The sequence below is a fragment of the Hibiscus syriacus genome, unplaced genomic scaffold (genome assembly GCF_006381635.1).
Source record: "Hibiscus syriacus cultivar Baekdansim isolate YM2019G1 unplaced genomic scaffold, ASM638163v2 tig00110630_pilon, whole genome shotgun sequence".
Taxonomy (NCBI): domain Eukaryota; kingdom Viridiplantae; phylum Streptophyta; class Magnoliopsida; order Malvales; family Malvaceae; genus Hibiscus; species Hibiscus syriacus.
In genome coordinates, this window is record NW_024062805.1 from 738,793 (window position 1) to 766,420 (window position 27,628).

A 27,628-nucleotide genomic window follows, 5' to 3' on the forward strand; every position below is an offset into this window, starting at 1 on the left:
CCAGGGGGTAGGTTCATCCAAAAGGGCAGCTATACCACCGACCCCACAAGTGGTTGTCTCATCCGGGATCTTACCCAAACTGCAAGGTGATTCATCTGCCACCAAAGGGAAAGTTGTATCGGTTGCAAATATACAAACTTCTGCAACTAACCCTGACATCATCCAGACGACTGCCCTATCCCGGATTTTGACGAGGAGGATACGACAAAGAAAATAGAATAGAAGATTAGAATGTTGGAAGATCAGATGAAGATGGTCAAAGGGGACCACGACTATTACGGAGTGGATGCAATGGAGCTGAGCTTGGTTCCTGATTTGGTGCTTCCACCAAAATTCAAAGTCCCGGAGTTCGAGAAGTTCGACGGGAACAACTGCCCTTCAGCCCATATCACCATGTTCTGTCGGAATATGACATGATATGGGGGAAATGACCAAATCTTGATCCACTACTTACAGGAGAGCCTATCCGGTTCAGCTATCCGGTGGTACAACCAGCTCTTAGCAAAGTCTTTCTTAGAGTAGTACAAACATATCAATGATATGAGACCAGATCGAGTTATGCTGCATAGCCTGGAAAAGAAGCATAGCGAAAGTTTCCGATAGTAAGCACATCGATGGAAGGATTTATCTGTGCAAGTTCATCCACCTTTGGATGAAAAAGAAACTAGAAAACTGTTTGTACAGACCCTAAAGACACCTTACTTCGAGCATCTAGTGGCAATCACATCGGGAAGTTTCTTAGATCTGGTTATGGCTGGTGAAATGGTCGAACTGGCCATAAAACAAGGAAAGATTCAGGGAGGTGACTCTAGTAGAAAGCCTCCCATGAAGAACAAAGAGCGAGAGATCAACAATGTCAATACCTACAGCACCAACAAAGGTGTTACGGTCTCAAGTTCAAAAGCAACTGCTGCTGTACCATCTGGTACTTCTAACCAATCTCAGAGAGAACCCAGGAAAGAAAGGGAAAGGGAGCAGTTCGATCCCATTCCCATGACATATAAAGAGTTATATCAGCAGCTCTTCGACACTCATGCAATGTCACCTATCCTATGGATCCGATAAAGCCCCCTATCCGAAATGGTTTGACGAGAACTCCCACTGTGAATATCATGGAGGTGTTCAGGGGCATTCAATCGAAAATTATCTCGCATTCTAGAGGCTTGTACAACGAATGCAGAACAAGAACTTGATCCATTTCAACTCTGAAACATCGAACATCGCCTAAAATCCCTTGCCCAATCATCAGGAGACAGGAATCAATGCAATCACCACCGAGAATGGCAAGAGAATCAAAACCTGTGTTTCAAAAGTTAAAGCTCCTTTGGCTTGGGTATAGAGCCAAATGGTAAAAGCTGGGTTTCTTGTACCCCAATCACATGCAACAAGGATTGAAGATGCTAACCATTGTTATTACCACGACGAAGAGGGGCATAATGTGCAAGAGTGCCCAGAATTCATATCGATAGTCCAACTCATGATGGACTGGAAAGAGCTGAAATTTTACGAAGAAGTTCAAGATTCTTTGGAAGCAGATGTTTGTGCCACCGAAGAATCATCAGATAAAATATTCGGTAGGAGTATTCATTTGATAATTACCCCTAAGGCAAATATGATAGTAACAACACCAACCAAGGTGGTGATCACGATACCTCGGCCTTTTCAATACAAGGACAATCGAAAAGTGCCATGGAAGTACGAATGCCAGGTGAGTACTTCCAAAGGATGTGTTAGCAAAGTAGGGCAAAGGCCACTTGAGCCATTTAAAGAAGATGTGCTAGTTGTCAATGAACCTATAAAGGAGGAAGAAGCTAAAGAGCTCCTCAAGATCTTGAAGCACATCGAGTACAACATTGTAGAATAGCTCCACAACTTACCTACACGTACTTCAATGCTAGTACTATTTTTAAACTCAGAGGCACACCGAGAAACACTGTTGAAAGTCCTTAATCAAACGTTCGTACCACAAGACATACCAGTCAGCAAGATGGATCGACTGGTGAACAATATTCAAGCTGTCAACACACCTTTTCGTCCTACTAGGATTCAAACTCCTAAAAATATGATAGAATTTTAGGATTCAAACTCCTAAACATAGGATAGAGTTCTACTATGATTTAAACTCTTAAAGATATGATTCACAAGCATTATAAATAGTCATTGTAACTCACTATTGTAACACACGATTTACACACAAAACACAGAGGAAAGCACGGAAAATACAAGGGCAAAGCTATTGTAAACGATTCGAAAAGGAAATAAAAGGTAGCATCTTTTTTACATTGGTTCGTTCATTTCTCGCATGTGCACGTTATTTTTCTTGAGATTTGGTTTGAATAACCCAAAACGTGGGTTACGCATATAACCAAAAAGGGGTGGGGTTTCGAAGTTTCGAACCTAGATCTACCCCCGAGGCGTGTTCATTTTTTTAAATATTTAATTCAGCCCCCTAAATCATTTTTTCCTACTTTACTATTCTTGTTATATATGCATGTTAATTTCTATTAATTTTATTATATATGTATATGTTTTTTTAGTGTTATTATATATATATATATATATATATATATATATATATATATTTCCTATTTTACATGTATAAATACGTTATTACTTTTGATTTTCTTTTTTTATTATTATTATTTTACTTATATATATATATGCTTTTACTTTTTTTTATATTTTACTCATTTATTTATCTATTTTCTTTTTATCTTTATCCTATATTTTATGTTTTTATATTCTTTTACTTGTTTTATTTATTTATTTGCATTATCATTTTATTTTTTATTTAGTTGTTTGCTATGTATATATTAGTGTTATTGTATTTTTTATTTTATATATTCTATTCATTTTATATTTACTTTATTTCTTTCTTAATCTCCTTATTTTATTTGTTTTACTTTATTTATCATTTATTCATCTCTTCTAACCCATATTTTACTTTTAAAGGGTATATTTGTAAATCTGTCAAAGGTAAGTAATTTTGGATCATTATTTTTATCTTTTAATTTAAACTTATAATTTTCTTAATCAAAGACAACTGGAAATTACGTAGTACCGAAAGGGCAGTTCAAGGGTGTTAATCCTTCCTTGACTGTAACCGACTCCCGAACCCGACACATCTTTGGAAAGACGCAGATCAGGTAAGAAATAAAGTATCCGATCAACCTATTTATTCTTAAATAAATGATCGGTGGCGACTCCAATCCACATTTTTTAAGTCGAATCCCAATCCCGGGGCCCAACCGAAAGACGGTTGCGACAGCTTGGCGACTCCGCTGGGGACTCTCAAGTGAGTCAGGCTAAGGTAATTTTCAGTTGTCTTTTTAACGAAAAGGGTAAGTTTAAATTTTAAGGTAACATTTCGATCCTTATTGCTTACTTTTGATTATATTTTTTTGAGTAAATAGTTGTACTAACCGTTTTCTCAATGATTTCAGCCCTTAAAGTCTTTTTTCATCTAAGGCTCTAAACCCGAGCTCCGAACCCGTTTTAAGTGGGGGGTGAAAGCGACGCATTCATGTGAATTTATTCACCGCATATGCCTAGCAAGTAGCCTTCGGGATTTATATACCTTATGTCTTCGTGTGAATTTATTTTCCGCATAGACATAAGGGAATGTGTCCTCTCGAGTTTAACTTAGTCCACACACAAGCCTGTGATGGGTTTAGGACTAAGGGTCTGGCAAGCCCAAGGGGGCACCAGCAAGGAGAACTCGGGTACCTTTTTTTAGCACCTAAACCGGGAGACTTTGAAGAATTAGAGCCTACCCCAAAACCTCATTTCAAATCCTAGGATGCCAGAATTATTTCATGCTTTACTTTCTGTTCAAAGCATGTGAACTAGACAAATATGCGGTTAGGATTTGTTTGAAATTAGCATGCGGGATAGAGATCATATCCGAGTAGGAATACTAAGCATGTTCGGGTAAATATCATGTCGGGTAGGATTTTTCATTTTATTATTTTAATTTACCTCACTAAATTTTTTTTATTTTTTCCTCTTTTATTTTTTCATCATTTGCATCATAACAAGAGGCCATTGATCCCTAAAAATGTGTTTGTTACACAAAATAATCTGAATTAATGGATAAAGGTATTGTAATACAGGAGATTAAAAACCCCGAGGTACGACTATGGTCCGAGAAGACTCAGAAATAAAAGGGAGGCAGTCTTCAAGGAAGTTATGTGTCATAGCTTGTTAGTTATGCCTCTATCAGCCTAAAACAGAACAATGTGCAAGAACTTTGAGACATCTGGGACAGTTGGAAGAATGATCGAAAATAGAAGTTCAGTCAACGGTATGGTGACATTGCACTTTTGCTTCATGTTAAGACCGGTGAGCCCTTAATCAGAGCCTTGGTTCAATTCTGGAACCCGGGATACAATTGCTTCACTTTTAGCCAAGAGGACATGGTACCTACCATCGAGGAGTATACTACACTATTGCACTGTGAAAGCATTAAACTGGAGCGAGCCTATATCAAACACATCAAGAGTCAGCCTTTCAAGAACAGACTGGCTAAGATTGTAGGAGTTGATGAAAAGTGGGTGACTGACCGACTCTGAAACAAAGGTAACGTGCAAGGAATTCAGTGGATCCACATAAGGAAACTAATGAATGACCACCTTGATGAATGGAAGACTATAGACCTTTTTTGCACTAGGTCTATATGGCTTGATCATCTTTCCGAAGATTTTGGGATGCATTGACGCAGCCGTGGTGGAACTGTTTGAGCAACTTCCGAAACGAGTCAACCCAGCACCAACCATCTTAGCTGAGACCTTTCGGTCTCTCAACCATTGCTGAAGAGCTAAAAAAGGTAGATTCATTAGATGTGTTCAGCTCCTTCAAGTCTGGATTCACAACCACTTCTGGAAGACTAATTGGGTTGCCTACCGCTGATTTAGTACTACGTATTCACCTTTGAGAGAGTTCATCACCATGAAATGGCATGAAGGAACTTCAAAAGAGAAGTGGATGAAAGTCTTCACTCATCTATCAAGACTGAGATATTACTTGAAGAGCCCCCTGGTTGTTCCTCAGTGACGTTCTTTTCCAATGTGGGGACTCTGACACTATGACCTTACCTGAACTTTGGGATGCAGTTGGGTATGCTCCATTGTTAGCACTTAGACATTATGGGGCACGTCAATTTGTCCCAGCAATATACGGACTAGCTAAATCAGAGTTTTAGTATCACGGTGACAACTATAAGAAGATGATCAAGGAAGCAGTCGATTCATGAAAGAAAGTATTCCGGATGGATGTTGTAGCTGCCAGAAACATGCTTACTTCGGACTATGTGGAGTGGCGAAGATTGAGAAAAAATGACAATATCCTGGTGCCAGACTGTGAGGACACCTGAACCCTGGAAGAATATCTCAGGCCCATTTTTTTTTTTGAACTTGAGATAGCCAAGATAGAGTTTGAAGCTGTGAATAACGAGCTGAAGCAGAGGGTAAAGGAACTTGAAGCTGAGCGCTATCAGTGGAAGCTAGATGTCGACTCTCAGAAAGATCGAGCAGATAAACTTGAAAAAGAACATAAAAAAGTCTGTTTTGAGCTCGAAGACTTGAGAAATGGGTATCAAGATATAGTCAAGGATAACTCCAAGTTGAAAGTGGCTTCTGAATACTGGAAAGATGAAGCTCATAGCCTGAAAAGAAAGTTCGAAGGGCCTGATGAGAGAGCTTGGAAGGAACAGATGAAGACTGCCCAGAGGCGCTTAGTAGACAGTCAGCATCAAAACCAATGCTTGAGAATCCAGATGGCTAATCTGGAGAAACAACATGAGAGAAATGACAAAACAATAGCTGAGTTAGAAGCTATTATAGATAGGTTCAAGAAGAAAGTGAGCGAGCTTCAGATAGTGCTCTTCGACAGAGGTTTACAGTGGCGTTTCCGTTGGGAGCAAGAACAACAAAGGGTGAAGCCCAGAGACGCAGTCATCCGAGACTTCCTGGATCAAGTACAGAAGGCAGCTCGTCATCTACACGGCATGGCAAGGGAAGCTGGAATGGTTCGACAAGGCATACAACCAGTGACAGATGAAGACAGAAGACTTGTCAATCTACTAGAAGCTGTTCTGGGTCTAGAGGATTTAGTCTGAATGTACCTTTGATCGTTTTTATGTCTCTTACAAGATAAAACATTTTTGTCTAAGTAAAGATTATTTATAATAATAGACACTTTTTCTGGATCAATACCTTGAACATTTCATGCATTCTTGCATTTTGCATTTTTGCCTTTTTGCATCTTCATCTACATTTTCAAGCATTTTCACAAACATGAAATTAAGTCATGAAGGACTCGATGAAGTAGATTTAACCACATGGAAGCAAGATTGTAACATTAAAGAGCCTGATCAGCTGATGGTAGGACAAAGCCGGCCAGGATGATCTAATAAAAGAATCCCCATATCCTAAGGACTACGATGTTGAAGCTGTTAGGTGTTACCACATAAGAAGCCCCAAACATTCCTCTAAGAACTATAAGGCGCTGAAGCGCAAGATACCATTTGCACTTAGAGGATTGTTTTGTTTAAACACGTCTCTAATCTTTCGTCGTTTGCTTAATATTTTAAAGGATTGAATTTATGCTACTTTCTAAGGTGAAGCAATTGAACAAATTCTAATCTTTAGTTCTTCGAATATTAAATGAATTAAGGATTCTTTTAATTCTTCAAGAATTATAGATTTTTGACATATGGCAAGGTTAGATTTTTCTTATCCTGTCTCAAACCCCAAAACAAAATACCTTGATTCTTTACCCAAAATAACTCATGGTCATTACCAAAAAGACCAAATTTTGACATTACCTCCCTTTGAAATTCTTGAACATTACCTTTATCTTTTTGATACACCCACACCTTTCTTTGAGTCAATAAGATCACACCACTGTCTTTTTTAGACTCAAAAATAACCTTTCTTACCATTAAAACCCAAGGCATTGAGTTGTTCATTTTAACATGAGCATTCTTCTAAAGAACCAACTTGGGGTATCTCGCAGGGAGCCTGAACATTGAGACATCTGGAAAACAATGAAGAAAAATTCATTCGAAATAATTCTATCATGCATTAATTACACTGTTTTCATGTGAATAGAATTAATCTTGAAAATCTATCCCCCTGGGGATACCTCTTCTGTGAAGATTTACATGTATAAAATGATGAACGGCTTTCTTTCTTTATCCCTTCACAACAGGAGAAAAAATATATCCCTTGTGTCCCCTTTTGAGCCTGTAGTATTTTTCTTCTGATTCACCATCCACACTGGGGGGCAAGGTGGAAGAAATATGCTCACATGAGCGAAGACATTGATTTAGATGAGATACCAAAAGGTGGACCAAATGGCAAGTGCGAAGATCCAATCAAGAACAAAAAAGAAAAAAGAAAAAAAAACAAAGAAAAAAGAGAAACAAGAACAAAAATAAAAAAGAAAAAGGGACAAAAAACACATGCAAAGATTCCCTAAAAAAATGACACATCAAGCTTCAAACTATGAGATTGATCAAGCACAATCATTCCCGAATCACTGAATCACTTCACTCGAAGATCATAGAGCATCAAGAGAGAGAACCATTTTGAGTAGGATTGAAGACATCATAATGAATTGATCCTTGGTTCAACACCCTGAAACACTTGTTTAAAATGGCACATCAAGCTTCAAACTATGAGATTGATCAAGCACAATCATTCTCGAATCACTGAATCACTTCACTCGAAGATCATAGAGCATCAAGAGAGAGACATTTTGAGCAGGATATGATTGAAGGCATCAGAATGAATTAATCCTTGGTTCAACACCCTGAAACACTTGTTTGGGCCTATTTATCATTTTCTTTTATAACCATGAACCCTGACCTACATTACGTGCCTTAAAAGTCCCTTCTAATCATACATGGATTTCTAAACATAAGAGATTATCTTCAGATTTCATCCCGCCCATCATGATTAATCTTTGTTTGCAAAAAACAATGTAATTAATGCATGGTAGAGAAAAATAACAAAGGGGGGTTCAAGACGTAAATCCTGAATAACGTCTTGAAACTAAAGGAGGGTTCGAGTTGAAAACCTGAAATGGCGGCTCGAATATAAAAATTGTGCAACTGAGGCGATCACACAAATTCCTTGATACGGCATCACACAACCCGAGTATGACCACGAAGGTTGGGAGTCAGAGAACACTTCCAGTAGAGGAGCATGCAAGCTACCCCATCAAACCGTTGAGCATCAAATGCCAAACCTATGAGCATCAAATGCCAAACCTTTGAGCATCAAATGCCAAACCTTTGACCAAACATAATAACCTGAGATTTTTTTTATCCTTTCCGTACTTAACCATTTCCCAAAGATAGCTTTGATCTTGGCACGTGTCAAATAGCTATAATTTATTGAAGGATTAACATTGTAATTAATTCTTTGATATCCAATTAACTCTAGTTTTATGATTCGTCTCAATTGTAAAACCGTGAAAGGGACAATATTTTCAAAACTTTTGATATTTTCAGAACTTTGAAAATAAAGGAAAAAACATTTTTTTCAAACAAGACAGTCTCTCTAGAATGGATCTTGGTAAATGACATGTGACTCTTAGACACAAAACTCATGCTCAGAATCAATGCTGAAGCAAGAAATGAGGAACATTTGGGGCATCTATGAAGATTCAACATCAAATATTGGGGCATTTTTGGATATTGGGTTTGGGGGTTTAACATCCTAATACGAATTTTCAGACCTTTTTCAGAAGATAAAACAGAACCAATTCATGTTACATGCATCTTATGCATACATTTAAGAGCATCATATCTATCATTTTTTTCCTACATACATAATTTTTTACAGCTTTTAGAGTCAAGTTTCGACTTCAAGACGAAAGATACTCGATTCAAAAACACCTTTAAAGATTGATGTTGGTTACTTAACTCAACAGCAAGAAGCTACACTTCAACCAACTCGACAGATTGAAAGATCGACATTCATCTTCAGATTCGACATTTCCAATATAAATTTTGTCTCGCTTGAGACAGTCTCATTTAAAACAAGATTTTATCTCGCTTGAGATAGTTTTTCTTTGAAACAAATTTCGTCTCCCTTGAGACAGTCTTCCTTGAAACAAATTTTGTCTCCCTTGAGACAGTTTCTCTCCAGACAACACAAGTTCAACTTCACGACGAAGGGACCGCTGGTTGTCAATAAACAATTTCCCAATTTCAGAGCCAATTTCAACTTCACAACGAAGGATATTGGACTCAAGACAGCACAAGCTCAACTTCACAGCGAAGGGGCAGCTGACTGTCAACAAACAACTTCTCAATTTCAGAGCCAATTTCAACTTCACAGCGAAGGATATTGGACTCGAGACAACGCAAGTTCAACTTCACGACGAAGGGACCGCTGGTTGTCAACAAACAACTTCCCAATTTCAGAGCAAATTTCAACTTCACAGCGAAAGATATTGGACTCCAGACAACGCAAGTTCAACTTCACGACGAAGGGACCGCTGGTTGTCAACAAATAATTTCCTAATTTCGGAGCCAATTTCAACTTCACAGCGAAGGATATTGGACTCCAGACAACGCAAGTTCAACTTCACGACGAAGGGACCGCTGGTTGTCAACAAACAACTTCTCAATTTCAGAGCCAATTTCAACTTCACAACGAAAGATATTGGACTCCAGACAACGCAAGTTCAACTTCACGACGAAGGGACCGCTGGTTGTCAACAAACAAATTCCCAATTTCGGAGCCAATTTCAACTTCACAGCGAAGGATATTGGACTCCAGACAACGCAAGTTCAACTTCACGACGAAGGGACCGCTGGTTGTTAATAAACAACTTCTCAATTTCAGAGTCAATTTCAACTTCATAACGAATGATATTGGACTCCAGACAACGCAAGTTCAACTTCACGACGAAGGGACCGCTGGTTGTCAACAAACAACTTCCCAATTTCAGAGCCAATTTCAACTTCACAGCGAAGGATATTGGACTCGAGACGATGCAAGTTCAACTTCAAAACGAAGGGACCGTTGGTTGTCAACAAACAATTTCCCAATTTCGGAGCCAATTTCAACTTCACAACAAAAGATATTGGACTCGAGACAACACAAGTTCAACTTCACAACGATGGGACGGCTGGTTGTCAACAAATAATTTCCCGATTCCAGAGCCAATTTCAACTTCACGACGGAGGATATTGGACTCGAAACAATCCTACTTACTTGGATTTCAACTTCACAACGAAGGATATCCAATTCCAGGCTCAACTTCACGACGAAGGGGCCACCCGCGGTTTCAACTTCACGACGAAGGGAATCGTGCACACAAGAATCATCCATCTTTAGATTGGATTTCAACTTCACGACGAAGGATATCCAACTCAAAGAAGGATTATCTGTCAACAAAGACCTTCGAGTTCGACTACGCTCAACTCCAAGGCACATCATTTACAGTATAACTCAAGGCTAGAATGGTTATCTGCCATCAAAATTATTGAGTTCGATTCCATTCAGCTCGATGACACATCAATCGCACTACTTTCTGGTTGCAGTCGAGGTTTTCAAGTTGAGAAGAGGATCTGGGTTAGCCTTGCCTTAGTGACAAGCAACCATTTTCAAGAAGCATAGCTTAAGTCAAGAAAAAACTATCTGTCAATGAAGATTTCTGAGTTCGATTCCGATCCAAGGTCTTTAAACCGAGAAGAAGACCGGAGGGCAACGGGAAGCCACGTGCTGATTCAAATTCCAAATTACGGCTTCAATTTCATATCATTTCAAGATGAACTTGACTTCACGATGGAGGAGTCATCTGTAACTCAATTCGATAGGGAGTTATTGAAATATCAGAGTCAATTTTCAACTCCACTGAATGAAAAGTGTGTCTTTTAATCTTTGCCCTATCCCCGTTATACGACTATGGGAAAAGAGGGGCAGTTGTCAACACATCTTTTCGTCCTACTAGGATTCAAACTCCTAAAAATAGGATAGAATTTTAGGATTCAAACTCCTAAACATAGGATAGAGTTCTACTATGATTTAAACTCTTAAAGATATGATTCACAAGCATTATAAATAGTCATTGTAACTCACTATTGTGACACACGATTTACACACAAAACACAGAGGATAGCACGGAAAATACAAGGGCAAAGCTATTGTAAACGATTCAAAAAGGAAATAAAAGGTAGCATCTTTTTTACATTGGTTCGTTCATTTCTCGCATGTGCACGTTATTTTTCTTGAGATTTGGTTCGAATAACCCAAAACGTGGGTTGCGCATATAACCAAAAAGGGGTGGGGTTTCGAAGTTTCGAACCTAGATCTACCCCCGAGGCGTGTTCATTGTTTTAAATATTTAATTCACCCCCCTAAATCATTTTTTCCTACTTTATTATTCTTGTTATATATGCATGTTACTTTCTATTAATTTTATTATATATGTATATATGTTTTTTTAGTGTTATTATATATATATATATATTTCCTATTTTACATGTATAAATACGTCTATTACTTTTGATTTTCTTTTTTTTATTATTTTACTTATATATATATGCTTTTACTTTTTTATATATTTTACTCATTTATTTATCTATTTTCTTTTTATCTTTATCCTATATTTTATGTTTTTATATTCTTTTACTTGTTTTATTTATTTATTTGCATTATCATTTTATTTTTATTTAGTTGTTTGCTATGTATATATTAGTGTTATTATATTTTTTATTTTATATATTCTATTCATTTTATATTTACTTTATTTCTTTCTTAATCTCCTTATTTTATTTGTTTTACTTTATTTATCATTTATTCATCTCTTCTAACCCATATTTTGACTTTTAAAGGGTATATTTGTAAATCCGTCAAAGGTAAGTAATTTTGGATCATTATTTTATCTTTTAATTTAAACTTATAATTTTCTTAATCAAAGACAACTGGAAATTACGTAGTACCGAAAGGGCAGTTCAAGGGTGCTAATCCTTCCTTGACTGTAACCGACTCCCGAACCCGACACATCTTTGGAAAGATGCAGATCAGGTAAGAAATAAAGTATCTGATCAACCTATTTATTCTTAAATAAATGATCGGTGGCGACTCCAATCCACATTTTTTAAGTCGAAGCCCAATCCCGGGGCCCAACCAAAAGACGGTTGTGATACAAGCTGATAATCTCATCTCATTTTCAGATGATGAGATTCTATCCGGGGGAAGAGACCGAACAAAGGCACTGCATATCACTACTTATTGCAAGGGGCACGCTTTACCGAGTGTATTGATTGACAATGGCTCGGCCCTGAACGTGATGCCTTTAGTGACATTGAAGAGGCTGCCAATAGATACCTCTCATATGAGAGCCTGTCAGAACGTGGTCCGAGGATTTAACGGGACCAAAAGAAAGGTAATTGGTAAGATCGAGGTATCGTAGACCATCAGACCAGCCACCTATGAGGTTGAGTTCCTTGTGATGGATATCATGCCGTCCTACAGTTGTCTTTTGGGAAGGCCATGGATTCATCAAGCAGGTGCAGTACCCTCCACGCTGCACCAAAAAGTTAAATTTGTTATCGACGGGGCCTTAGCAATTATCAATACTGAGAAAGATATCGTGGCAAGTGTGACCACGAAGGCCCCATACATCGAAGTAGATGAAGAATCGGTGGAGTGCTCATTCCACTCCTTAGAATTCGTAAATGTCACATTCGTGGCAGAAGGAAGAATGATTCCTAAACCCCGACTCTCCAAGTGCACAAAGATAGAGATCAAGCAAACCCTGGGCTGAGGTACCAGGATCGAAAAGGGGTTTGGGAAGCAGTTACAAGGGGATAAATCCAATCATTCCCATTTCAAAGTTAGATCAGTTTGGGCTCGGTTTTTAGCCCAGTTATCAGGAAAAGAGGAAAGAGGTCCAAAAGAACCATGAGAGGAGATTAGCAAGGTTGACTAGAAATGAACTCCAATAGAAGCCTATAATATTCCCGCCTCTTTACAAAACATTCAAGTCAGGTGGTTATTTGTTTGAAACCACCATATTCGAGTTATAAACGGCTCTGGAAGATCTGAAATCAATTTCGTGACCACAGAAGATGTTGACAATGGAGAAAGATCCTAGATATGCCCACTGCCACCTGGGTTCGTGCCTAACAGTTGGTCGGTGGAAGAACTACCTGTGGTTTACAAGAGTCTTTCAGAGTAATATTCGAACTATCCCTATTTGCCTATACCCGGAGCAATAGGTGATCTTTTGTAAGGGTGAATAAACATTTCTATTTAAGTTCAATAAAAGATGCATTTTTTTTCTATGTCCATGGCAAACAAATTTTCTTTCATTTCTTTTTGAATTTATTGTCTATTTTCTTCATTTTAGCACTTCATTTCCATTTTTCTTTTGAATTTGATTCTTGACTGTTCCATGTGGGATATTTTCCTCTCACACATACACGTTTCTCTCTTGCTTCAGGTCCCTAGACGACGATGATGTAGGCACCGATGGTTCTGATATGGAGGTGGATTTTGAATAAGCCATCTGTCTTGGGGAATTCGACGAGTGCGACAATGAAGAGGAGTGCAACTTGCCTACCAAATTGTTGAGAATGGTAGAAAGAAAAGAAAAGCAAATACTACCACATGAAGAGGCAATCGAAATCTTGAATCTAGGCACTGAAGATGACAGAATAGAGGTTAAAATCGGCACAACTCTATCGGCTGAAGCAAGACAAAACCTGATAGTCTTATTTCAGGAGTACAAAGATGCGTTCGCTTGGTCCTATCAAGACATACCGGGGCTAGACACATATATGGTAGTTCATAAACTGCCAATTAAGCCAGAATATAAACCCGTGCAATAGAAACTAAGAAGGATGCAACCATAAATATTCCTTAAGATCAAAGAAGAAGTCAAGAAGCAATTTGATGCCGGTTTTCTTCAAGTGGCTAAGTATCCAGAGTGGGTGGCCAATATAGTGCCAGTTCCAAAGAAAGACGGAAAGGTTCGCATGTACGTCAATTACCGGGACCTTAACAAGGCGAGCCCTAAAGATAATTTTCCTCTGCCTCACATTGACACATTGGTAGACAATACAGCCGGGAACACTTTCTTTTCGTTCATGGATGGTTTTTTTGGATATAACCAAATCAAGATGCATCCTGAAGACATGGAGAAAATAACGTTAGTCACAATGTGAGAAACCTTCTGCTACAAGGTAATGCCCTTCGGACTGAGGAATGCTGGGGCAACATATCAAAGAGCTATGGTGACCCTGTTCCATGACATAATGCACAAAGAGATAGAAGTTTATGTCGACGACATGATTGTCAAGGCACAAATCGAGAATGAACATGTCGAGAATCTAAGGAAGCTCTTACAGAGATTGAGGAAGTTCCAACTGAGATTGAACCCTAGCAAGTGCACATTCAGGGTAATATCCGGGAAACTATTAGGCTTCGTGGTCAGCAGAAAAGGCATCTAGATCGATCCTGATAAAGGTAACGTTATTCAGAGTCTACCTCCACCACGAACACAAAAAGAGGTCAGAGGTTTTCTGGGCAGATTGAACTACATAGCACGGTTCATATCTCAATTAACTGACAAATGTGACCCAATCTTCCGTCTTCTCTGAAAGAACAATCCAGGAACATGGGATGAAAACTGTCAGATTGCATTCGAGAAAGTAAAATAGTATTTGTCTCACTCTCCTGTCCTGATGTCCCCTATCTTGGGCAAACCCATGTTCTTGTATCTCTCCATATTCGAGAACTCCATGGGGTGTGTCCTGGGTCAACATGATGAATCCGGGAAGAAGGAAAGAGCCATCTACTATTTAAGCAAGAAGTTCACCGATTGCGAGGTTAGATATCCTCCTATTGAGAAGGTTTGTTGTGATTTAGTCTGGGCCACAAAAAGACTCCGATAATACATGTTGTACCACACTACTTGGCTGATTTCCAAGTTAGATCCCCTGAAGTACATGATGAGTGTACCTGCTCTATCTGGAAGGTTAGCCCGATGGCAGATGCTCTTGTCTGAATTTGACATCAAGTATGTGAGCCAAAAAACAATCAAAGAATGTGCCATATCGGAGTTCTTGGCTAGTAGAACCGATGAGAATTACGAGCCCTTGGACTTTGATTTTCCAGATGAAGACTTGATGGTTATATCCTTAGAAGAAGCAAGTACTTCAACGAACAGTTCCTGGAGAATGCATTTCGATGGTGCATCAAATGCATTAGGACATGGCATCGGGGCAATCCGGTTCTCTTTGGAAGGGAATCACTACCCATTTACCAGCAGACTGAACTTCGATTGCACCAATAACATGGTAGAGTATGAAGCCTGTGTCTTGGGAATCCGAGCTGCACTGGGGCAAAGCATAAAGGCCTTGCGGATATACGGAGATTCAGCATTAGTAATCTATCAGCTCCGCGGAGAATGGGAAACCAAGGATACAAAGCTGATTGAATACCGGTGACTAATATTGGATCTGCTCAAAGAATTCGATGAAGTCACCTTCCACTACGTGCCTAGAGAAGAAAATCAAATGGTTGATGCTTTAGCTACCTTGGCAGCCGTATTCAAGGCTGGAGGGGAGTCTGAAATGATGCCAATTGACATGCAGTCATATGAGTACCCGACTCATTGTTACCAAATTGAAGAAGTTAAAGACACTAAGCCTTGGTACTACGATATTCTGCAGTATATCAAGCATCGGAGTTATCCAGAAGAAGCCAACAAAACTGATAAGAGAACCATTAGAAGGATGACAGCTGGATACGTCCTTGACGGGGAGGTTTTGTACAAGAAATGCCATAATCAAGTCCTGTTAAGGTGCGTCGATGCTGAAGAGGCAAAAATGATAGTGGAAGAAGTACATGATGGAGTTTGTGGAGCACATGCAAATGGACATATGATGTCAAGACAAATAATGAGATACGAATATTTTTTGTCCACACTGGAAAGTGATTGCATTAACTATGCTAGAAGATGTCATAAATGTCAGATTTACGGAGATAAAATCAATGTTCCACCTCATCCACTTCATGTAATGACATCGCCCTGGTCTTTCTCTGCGTGGGGCATGGATGTTATCGGGCAAATCTATCCAAAGGCTTCGAATGGTCACCGTTTCATTCTCGTGGCAATTGATTACTTCACGAAATGGGTAGAGGCTGCATCATATGCCAGTGTCACTCAGTCTACTATTTGCAAGTTTCTGAAGAAAGAGATTATATGTCGGTATGATCTACATGAAATGATCATTACCGATAATGTTACAAACTTAAACAACAAGATGATGAATGCTGCTTGTGAACAGTTCAACATAAAACATCATAATTCCACTGTTTACAGACCAAAGATGAACGGAGCAGTAGAAGCAGCAAACAAAAACATTAAGAAGATAGTGGAGAAAATGACTGAAACTTACAAAGACTGACATGAAAAATTGCCTTTTGCTTTGTTCGCTTATCGAACCTCAGTACAAACCTCGACTAGGGCAACTCCATTTTCACTAGCTTATGGAATGGAAGCAGCGCTACCCATCGAAGTGGAGATTCCGTCACTTCGGGTCTTGACATAAGTCAAACTGGATGATGCATAATGGATACAGTCCAGATATGATCAACTTAATCTGATAGATGAAAAGAGATTGAAAGCCATTCATCATGGTCAAATCTATCAGAAACGGATGATCCGAGCACATGACAAAAAGGTACGCCCGAGAATATTCTGCGAAGGAGATCTGGTGTTAAAAAGAATTTGGCCAGTCCAGAAAGATTCCCGTGGAAAATGGACACCAAATTGGGAAGGACCTTATGTCGTGAAAAATGTATTCTCCGAAGGAGCCCTTGTCCTGAAGGAAATGGACAGACCTGAACTGCCACATCCCATCAACTCGAATGCAGTCAAAAAGTACTTCGCTTAGGATGAAAACCCGAAAGGGCGTCTTAAGTCGAAGAAAGAAAAAGGAAAAAAAACGTTTAGGGTGAAAACTCGAAAGGGCTGCCTAAATTGAAAAAAGGAAAAAAGAGAAAAAAAGAGAAAAAAGAACAAAAGAAAAAGAAAAAGAAAAATAAGGTGGGTTCAAGATGAAAACCCGCAAAGGGCGTCTTGCGACCAAGGATGAGTCCAAGTTGAAAACCCAAAAGGGCAATTTGGATATTGACTCAAGAAATCCATACAATGGAAACATCTCGGCATTAGAATCTTCTACAAGACTCAACGAGTCGGAGAACTGTTGCACTCTCCTGAATGTTGTCGCATTTTTTGAATATCTATTGGCAAGGGTTGCATTCAAGACCACCTTACAGCTTTTCATCTCAGAAGTGCCCACATTATCGAGATCTAAAGACATTCATTTCATATTTCACCATGCATTCATTCTCCAAAGTATTTTTCATGTACTATTTGTTCTTTTTTTTCCTTATAAATAAAGACAATATTTTTCTCTAAATCAATTCATTTTTGAGCATCTTGGATTGAATTTAAACCTAATGATTTGTTTACTTCGGCAAAAGATAATCGCATATTACTGTACAAAGATTCATTGAAAAGTACAGGTACCCGGAAGCCGATTAAGGCTCAGGCACATACTTGAAATTGTCGAGAAGCATTTTCCAAATCAAGAAACAAATAGAATGTGCACATCAGATTTGAACATTTGAAGAATTTAAGGTCAGGGATCAAAAACTTCAAGATTCCAAAATCAAGAGTCAACAATGAAAGGCCACCTGAGATCGAGATTTCTCTCCAGAGCCCAGAATAACATATGTTGCATATGCATTGTAGGCATACCTATAAGCATTACATCCGTAACATTGCATATATGCATATCTTTGCAGGTTTTATCTAGAGCCAATTTCAACTTCGCAGTGAAGGATATTGGACTCGAAACAACACAATTTTTTCGAGAGTAGATTTCAACTTCACGACGAAGGATATCTAGCTCAAAGCCAAACTTCACAATAAAGGGGTCATCCACGGTTTCAACTTCACGGCGAAGGGAATCGTGTCTACCCGCAATATACAATTCTTGGATTTCAACTTCACGACGAAGGATATTCAAGTCAAGGCTCAACTTCACAACGAAGGGGCCATCCGCGATTTCAACTCCACGACGGAGGATATCGTACCCACACATCCACGATTTCAACTCCACGACGGAGGATATCGTGCCATTTGAGGCTCAACTTCACGACGAAGGGGCTTCCCAGTTTTAAAACCAATTTCAACTTCACGATGGAGGATATTGGACTCAAAACAATACAACTTACTTGGATTTCAACTTCACGACGAAGGATATCAATTCCAGGCTCAACTTTATGACGAAGGGGCCACCCGCGATTTCAACTTCACGACGAAGGGAATCGTGTACACAAGCAGCATCCATCTTTAGATTGGATTACAACTTCATGACGAAGGATATCCAACTCAAAGAAGGATTGTCTGTCAATAAACTTTGCAGTTTTAGGGTCAATCTCAACTTCACAGCGAATGATATTGGCCTCGAAACAGCGCAACTTACATTGGATTTTAACTTCACGACGAAGGATATCCAATTCTCAGGCTCAACTTCACGACGCAGGGGCCATATATGATTCCAACTTCACAAACAAATTGATCCAACTTCACGACAAAGGAGTCATCTGTGACACAGCAACACCAAAGTCTTTAGGTCAAGTTTCACCTTCACAACAAAGTATCTTGAGCTAGAAGGCGATTCATGAGTCACTTGCCAAAAGCTTTAAGTTCAATTTCAACTTCACGACGAAGGATATCGTGCTCAGAAGTTTCCAGTTCAACTCGACCTCACGATGAGGGAGTCATTTCATATTTCAGATCAAATTGACAAACCAACCTTAACATCAGATTTGAACTCTACAACAGAGTGCATTCGATATGGACAAAATTCGTGTCTTTTAATCTTTACTCTATTTTTGTTACACGAAAACAAGCAAAGAGGGGCACCTGTAGACACATCATTTCTGGTCCAATAGCAACAAATTAGGGACAAGGCCCAACAACCAAAACCCAAGCGGCCCAAGACTTATTCTAAGATCAGGGTTTCCAGGAAACCCTAGTACGCCGCTCTCCTTCCATCAGTTTATCCCAGCGCCGTTCCAGCCCCACAACCGTGTTCTCCTCCGGATTTCTCGGCACCAATGTCAACAAGAAACAAACCTTAGACTTTTAGTTCAATTAGTAAACTAAAAATAGTGTTTTATTTTCCTATAAATAAATGTAACGTTTACAGACAAGATTCAAGAGGATTACACGCAAAATACCAGAAAAATACGATACAAATTCAGAGTCTTTTGTAACTCGATTTGCAGTGAAATAATAGGTAAAAAGCTTACCTTGCTTATGTTCCGTTCTTTATCTTGCATGTGTGTCGTTCATACTCCATTTTTGGTTGATTCGAAACAAGAAGCAAATGACAGAGGAGGGGGATTTTTCGAACCTTAGTTCGTAGATCTAATCTCCTCGAGGCTTGATCTAAAAAAACTATTTAGATTTTTGGAACGAGTATACGAAGGGCTTTCAAAAAACAGAAACTTTTTATATTTTGTCGCTGGAGAGCGACGATCGACGCCAACAACGGCGATCGAAATCTGGATTTGGCGGTGGCATTCATATGTTCATCAAGAACACATGAACTGGGTAGAGAACGATGAAATGAGGGGGCTTTTGGTTACAAAAATGAGGCTAATGTGTTTTAAAAAAAATTGTTGGCTTAAATACATGATCCATGGATCATTTATAACATGCGTGCAACCCGACCCTTCCATATAGGATCCGCGCGTTTTGTGTATAAAAGGGTAAATCCAGGTTTAGTCCTCCCTTGTTTTAATTACTTCATTTTAGCCCCAAATAGGTTTTAATTCCCTCGGTTATCTTTAAATTTGGCCACTAAATTTCGTTTTTATGTCAATCTAACCCTCATTATATATACTTAACTATATTTTTATTATATATATATATATATATTGCGTTTTTAATACTATTACAATTTTGATTATTTTATTTTACTATATATACATGTGTATATATTTATTTATTTTTATTTTTATTATTTCTTTTATATTTTATGTATATATTTAATTATATTTTTATTTATTTTCTATATATTTATTATTTTCATTTTTATTCATTATTATTATATTATATATTTTTTTTATTTTTTAGATCTTTTATCTTTAATCTTTATTATTATATATATATATATATACATTATTTTATTATTATACTACCTACACACACCTACCTAGCCCCCACATTTGTCTCCATCCACTAATTTTTTTCCTCCCCCACTTTCGGTGAAACAATGGGAGGGAGTTGTTTAAATGTTATTATTATATACACATATATATATATATTATTTTAATAATACTTTGATGTGAGGTATATATATATATTCTTTTTTTAAAACATTACTATATATATATATATATACTTATTATTTATTACTATTATTTATATATATATATATGTACATATTCTTATATAATTTATTTTTCTATTTTATTTACTGTATATACACATATGTGTTCTTTTTTTTATTTTTTTGCTTGGATTTTATTATTTATTTGTATTATCTATTCTTTCTTATTTGTATTTTATTTTTATTTATATGTTTATACGTTTATTAATAATATATATATTTTTTATTTTATATATATATCTATTATTTTTATTATTATTGTTAATTTATTCAACAACATGTTATATATATATATATATATATATATAAAAGGGGGCATTTTGTCTTCTAAAACAAATTACCCTCTCACTGCCAATAAGATGACGGGATAGCCTTTTTACCTTTTTTTTTATTTAAAATTTTTACATATTTTTAATTTTTGTTTTATTTATTTTTGTTATAACTATTATCATTCTTTGTATTTGTTTTTATTTTTTTACTTCATCCTTATTATTATCATAGACTTTTTAGTTATTTTATTCATCTAACATCTTATTTTGATATTTTAAGGGTATTTTCATAAGTCAATTTAAGGTAAGTAATTTGGATCGTTATTTTACCTTTTAATTTAAACTTTCAATTTTCTTAATTAAAAACAACTGGAAATTACATAGAACCGAAATGACAGTTCAATGGTGCTAATCCTTCCTTAACTGTAACCGACTCCCAAATCCGACACATCTTTGGTAAGACGCATATCAGGTAAGAAATAGGGTATCCGATCAACCCATTTGTTTTAAAATAAATTATCGGTGACGACTCCAATACATTTTCATTCAAGTTGAAGCCCAATTTCGAGCTCAACCGAAAGACGGTTACGACAGTTTCAAATCCAAAGGCTTTGAGACCTCTGCCTGCATTGGTGATATAACAGTATGATAATTTAATGCTTAGTTTGTTTGTTTTCCCCCTATAAAGTGCTTCTCTTTGTCACCGGTTGGTACTTGTTATCTTTTAGTTAATACGTTCAACCATCTTTTTTGTCTGAGGATTTTTGTTTGTATCTCTTTGCAGTACGTGTTTGGTGGGGCAAACAATGATTCTACATCATATATTGGGGTTCAAATTTATGACAAATCGACAGGCAAATGGTTAGCTTTTGGCTAGAACAAGCTTATACAGTTTCTTTTTCTTTCGGGTTTCAGTTTAGAGTTATGAGTTATTTGTTTCTGGTATTATTTTCAGGGTGATTCCCACAGTTCTGGGAACAAAACCAATGCCATGCAAAGGCCATTCAACCGTTATTTTGAATGAAGATCAAATAATGATTATTATTAGGGATTCAATCCTAGTTGACTGCGTGTGGTTTCTTGAGGTGGTATTCTGAAAACTTAAGATCTTTTAAGGGTTAATATATGAATACGATGAGCTTGACATACCCTAGAATTAGAATAAATCGTTCTCGTTGCATTTGTACATTCAATAACCTCATGCTTCTGATTTGATTAAAAACTTTCTTAATATTTTATTGTTTGAAAGTGCTTGATCTGTTCAAATATTGGTACGTGGAGACCAAGTATGTTTAAGGAACAGGAAAAAGTTTTGGGAACTGAAGTTGTTTCCTAGAGTAAGGGTATGAGAGGCGACGCTGAGAAGCCACTTGTTATCAGTGGTCCTTCTGGAGTTGGTAAGGGGACATTGATAAACATGCTTATGAAGGAATTCCTATCTATGCTTGGGTTCTCTGTCAGCCACATAACCCGTGCACCATGGGACAGTGAGTACAATGGAGTTCACTACCATTTCACTGATCGAAGTGTAATGGAGAACGATATAAAAGATGAGAAATTTCTCGAGTTTGCTTTTGTACATGGGAATCTATATGGAACTAGTATTGAAGCTGTTGGGAAATAAACGAGTAATTTTCCTATAACTAGATTAGTGAGAATACGAAATAAAAGCGGAAAAATAATACCTGAAATTGATAACGGAGTTCAGCCAATTATGCCTTCGTCTCCGGACTGCTGCAGATCTTTTACTAAAGAGAGAAAAGTTATAGTTGTTTACAAAATACTTACAACTCACAAGAAAACTCTCTAAACTCTTTAGTATTTGGAGGAAGAAATGATTTTGGAATGATTATGAAGCTAAATGGATTAGGATATTTATAGTTGAAGCTTAAGGACTAATCTTGTAAATACCCTAAAGTGTATAGAGACTAAAATATAATTAACCCTATTTCTATTTTCAACAAAATTGGGCACCAAATTCGATGCCCCTTTGTTGAAATTAGTGGCATACCCTTTTTGACTTTACAATTATCTCCCACTTGAAGACTGATTTTAATCTGTCTTCACACCTCGATCGATGCAACAACATTTCTGGTCTCGTTACTCTATCATGCCAACTGAAGCTGAATACAACTTCAGTTTGTCCGTAGTCACCGTCCTGTAAACCCACTTGTTATTGGGCAGTTTCTTCGTGGTTTCTTTGTCCCTCAACATCTTGGCTCTCTTCGACTCTTGTCCACTAGTCTTTGAAGGATTGTTCCTCACTTGAACATCCTCAGCAAGCCCCTGCTTCAACCTTTCTCTTAAGATGGTCTCTGAAGCCATGTTCTCTACACGAACATGCTCAACAAACGCCTTGGATACGAACAACTCTTCTTGCACTTGGCTTCTACTTGCCTTGGTAGAAATGAACCTTATTGAGCCAACTCTCAATGCCTCTTCGATCCTAGGTTTGTCCTATTCTCTGGACAACTTGATCTTGGGCTCATCCATCACCTTGGATGACTTGGCTCCCCTCGGGTAGTTTTGCAACACTTCTGGCATCTTAAGTATGTGCCCCCTCGTTTGCTCGACTCTTACCCTCGACTTAGCATCTTTGACACTCAAACTTATGCCAAGACTGCACACATCTTACCCAGACTCACCATCTGGTTCATCATTGAGTGGATTTTCTCTACCATTGGAGGAACAACATTGCTCATCCTCTGACTTGCCTTCATCACGGAATCTCTTGTCGCTACCCTCGGCTTTCGGCTTTGCTTTGGAAGTCTTGTTCTTCTTGACTCCATATTCTTTGATGGACTCGGCGGTTGTCAAAGCTTTACACAACTCCTTGACTTCCCTTCTCCAATACTCTATTCGCCCATGGCTTCAATCCAAACATGGAGGTGAATAATCCATCTTCTTCAGTCAAACCCGGGACTTTGAGCATGAGTTTTCTGAATCGACTCACATACTCCTTAAGTGTCCCTTTATGCTTGAGATGCCTCAACTTGGACCACACCTCCATCCTGGCATACTGTGAGCAGACTTGCTCACTTTGCACCCTCGGGTTGACGGCTTTATCTCTTACTATCGCATCGGGTCTTTTCTTGTGCTCGACTGCTTTGACATCCGCAGTCTCGTCATGTTTTGATCCTGAGTTGACTACATGAGAACTTGTAGTCGCACTACTCTTGCTCCTTTACTCGGCTATTTTGGAACACGTAGCCTCACCAAGTATTTCCCTAGTCTTAATTGCTTGGACACTTGCAATCACATCGGGTTTTCCTCTGGGTTTGGCCGCTTCATCATCAACAGTCTTGCCTCGTCTCGATCCTTGCTTTGCCATATTGATCCCATCAATCGGGCCAAGTCTTTTTCCTGACTCGGTAGCTTTAACACTTACGACCTCGTCAATTCCCGCTACTTCTCCTTCTTCCATCCTCTTCATGATGGCTGTAAGACGACGCTTCTCAAGACATTCTCTAATCAAATGAAGACCATCACAGAAGTAGAACTTTAATTTTTCCTTGCTCCCTTTCTTCTTTACACCGGACTTAGCATTGTCATTCTTTTATGATGGCTTTCCTTGGCTACGAACAATCGATGGCTCACCTTGGTCATTCAAAGAGCTTTCTTTACCATCTCCCTTCTGCACCTTTTCCCGGTCTCCCCCACTGTTGACACTATCCCTGGGCATGGGCCTGGACGACACATCGCTACTTGGCTTGTCTCTTGCAAGCTCAGTCAGCTTTCCGGCTACAACTATGGCCTCCGAAAGTCTCTGTCATCTCCTTGCTCTCCCCGAACATCGCCCCTGGTCTAAGTCCTTCCAAGAAGATGTTGAGCGTACCCCATTCACTCATTTCTCCCTTGCATATGAGCAGCTCCTTTTTGAGCTCATCCACTTCGTTTCTCAAAGCCATCGCTCCCACTCGAATCTGGCTTCTTTTGGATCGTTTTTTACAATTCCCACGAACCACCGTGTATTAGAACACCTCCGTCGATAAATTCGTATCGCCGACCAAATTTTACTATTCACAAAATTTACTATTCACATAAATAGTAACCTTGCAGAAAAATTAAAAAAAAAAATCATCACCAAAACCTCTGATACTAGTTGTTGGAAAATAAACGAGTAATTTCCCTATAACAAGATTAGTGAGAATACGAAATAAAAGCGGAAAAATAATACCCGAAATTGATAACGGAGTTCATCCAATTATGCCTACGTCTCCGGACTGCTGCAGATCTTTTACTAAAGAGAGAAAATTTACAGGTGTTTACAAAATATTCACAACTCACAAGAAAACTCTCTAAACTCTTTAGTATTGGGAAGAAGAAATGATTTTGGAATGATTATGAAGCTAAATAGATTAGGATATTTATAGTTGAAGTTTAAGGACTAATCTTGTAAATACCCTAAAGTGTATAGAGACTAAAATGTAATTAATTCTATTTCTATTTTCAATGAAATTGGGCACCGAATTGTTGAAATCAGTGGCACACCCTTTTTGACTTTACAGAAGCTGTTGAGGCAGTAGCAGCCTCTGGGAAGGTAAACTTTACATATTAATAGTAGTCATGGTACTAAATGGAAAACCCAGTGGTTTAACATCCGAATATAATTGAATCAGTTCACAAAGATAGCTTGCTTTCTTATGGGAACACTTTAACATATAAGATCTTATGCAATTATATTCACATCAGCCAACCCTTTTTAACAATTAATGATATACTAATGATCTCCTTGCATACTTTAGCAAAGGTATACCACTTGTATATACTTCAGGCAACTTGATGGTCTTTAGATGATATCATGTAGGTAGGACTGAAATATGGTTCAGACTTCAGTATTGAATTTTGGACCTTTAGATAATATTACCTTTCTCCTCAATTGAATGCGTTTTATCTTAAATCTTTTTAAATTTCATTATAGAGGTGCATTCTTGACATCGATGTTCAAGGAGCAAGGTCTGTGAGAGCAAATTCTCTTGATGCCATTTTCATTTTTATCTGCCCATCTTCAATGAGAGAGCGTGAAGAGCGACTCCGTGCAAGGTGAGTCAGTAACATCCATATGATATTTATCACCGTGTTGCTGTCATAGTCTTGTTATAATTAGAATGCTGTAAATAGGGGGACTGAGACAGAGGAGCAAATCCTAAAGCGGCTCCGATATGCAGAAGCAGAAATTGAGCAAGGGAAATCGTGCATTAGGGGGCTTATCGAGTGAGTCAATAGCTACTTGGAAAATGCTCGACTCGTGCTTGTTAAAAAAAATTGTTGCTCGATTTGACTCATTGCTCGTTAAGCTCGTTAAAATTGTGCTCGACTTGTGCTCTTAAAAAAATTTGTTGCTCGATTCGTTGCTCGTTAAGCTCGACTCGTTCCTCGACTTGTTTTTCGTTAAGTTCGACTCATTCATCGACTTGTTTTTCGTTAAGCTCACTAAAAAATTTACCTTTATTTTTTAACTAGAAATAAAATTTACTAATACTATTTCAGGATATTAGGGTTGGGTTTGTTTTGTTTTGTTTATATTAAAATAATATTATTAATTAATAATATTTTATTATTTATTAAAAAATAATAGTTAACTTATTATTTTTTATTATTTATTAATAAATTAGTAATTATTATTTAGATTTATTTTTTTGAATGAAATAATTTTAAAGTAATTAATAAAAATATATTTTAAAAAATTAACGAGTTGCTCGAGAATTTATCGAGACGAGTTAGACTTTGCTTGACTCAGCTTATTAAGAGTTCGAGTTACCGAGTTGAGTTCGAGCTGTTCAACTTGTTAAGCACCCCTATCTGGCATCTTTGATCATATACTATATAATGATAGTCTAGAGGAGTGTTATGAGAATCTTAAGGTGACTTCCCCTTGCCTTCAACTATGTTATATGCGTCGTAAGTTCTTCAGAAATTCGTTTACAGAGGATTAAGTTTCATTTATCATGATCTGATGAATTCGGTTCAATATAGAAACTCCTACGGCTGGATGGAAGTTCACCAAGTAATCATAAGCCATGTAAGAAGGTTACATTAAGATTACCATTTTACCCATTACATTTGGAAAGTAACGTATTTTAGATGTCATTCAGCACCCAGAGGGATTGCTCTGCCTTCGAACCATTCGGTGTCCAAAATGGATAACAAGATCCTCATTAATTGTGAGACACCAGAACTAGAGACGGAATCGAAGAACTTGTAAGTTCATCCTTGCTCTTTCCCCCTTTTAAATGCTAGGCCATGACTTGATTTGGTCCTTGACTAAGGCATTTGTGGTTTATCCAGGATTGTCCTCGACGTGTTATCGCTAAAAGGAGGGGCTCCTGGTCGGACAAAACGTCTATGCCATTGATTCGTTTTCGGATGGCTTAAATGAGAAACCTAGCTAACGTCTGCAACCCTTTTGTGTTTGACAAAAGGTAAAGTATGATAAAGCTCTACATGTCTTCTAAGTTCGTTGCATGAATTGGATCTTATCTTTTTCACTCAAATCTTTGCTTGTTTAAGAACCAAGATGTATTTGAACAATTTGTCTTCTCACACGAGCAATGAGAGAGAGTTTTCATGTTTTGTGCGGCAATCAAAAGTATATGTTTTTTTTTTGGTTTCATGAGTATATTTACTTTTAAAGTTATAATAAGGTATAATGTTAAAAAAACTCCTTTAATTAGGGGAGCAAAACATAACTCAAAAAATTGATTTTTGATTGATTTGACTCGAAAATAAATGACTTGAATTAACTTTAAATTATAATTTTATAAACTCAACTTGAAAAAAATGATAAATTCAAGATAAGTTATTAAATAAAACTCGAATATCATGAAATTTTAGTAATTAATAGATTAATTTTCAAGTTTGAGTTGAGTTTATCAAGTCTCATGACACACAAATTTGAGTTATAAAATAAGACTCGTAA

General features: G+C 37.7%; 1 pseudogene; it reads left to right on the forward strand.

The window, feature by feature from the left end:
• The first annotated feature begins 231 nt into the window (after window positions 1-231).
• LOC120136444 lies at window positions 232-27,064 on the forward strand (annotated as a pseudogene).
• Window positions 27,065-27,628: the final 564 nt, after the last annotated feature.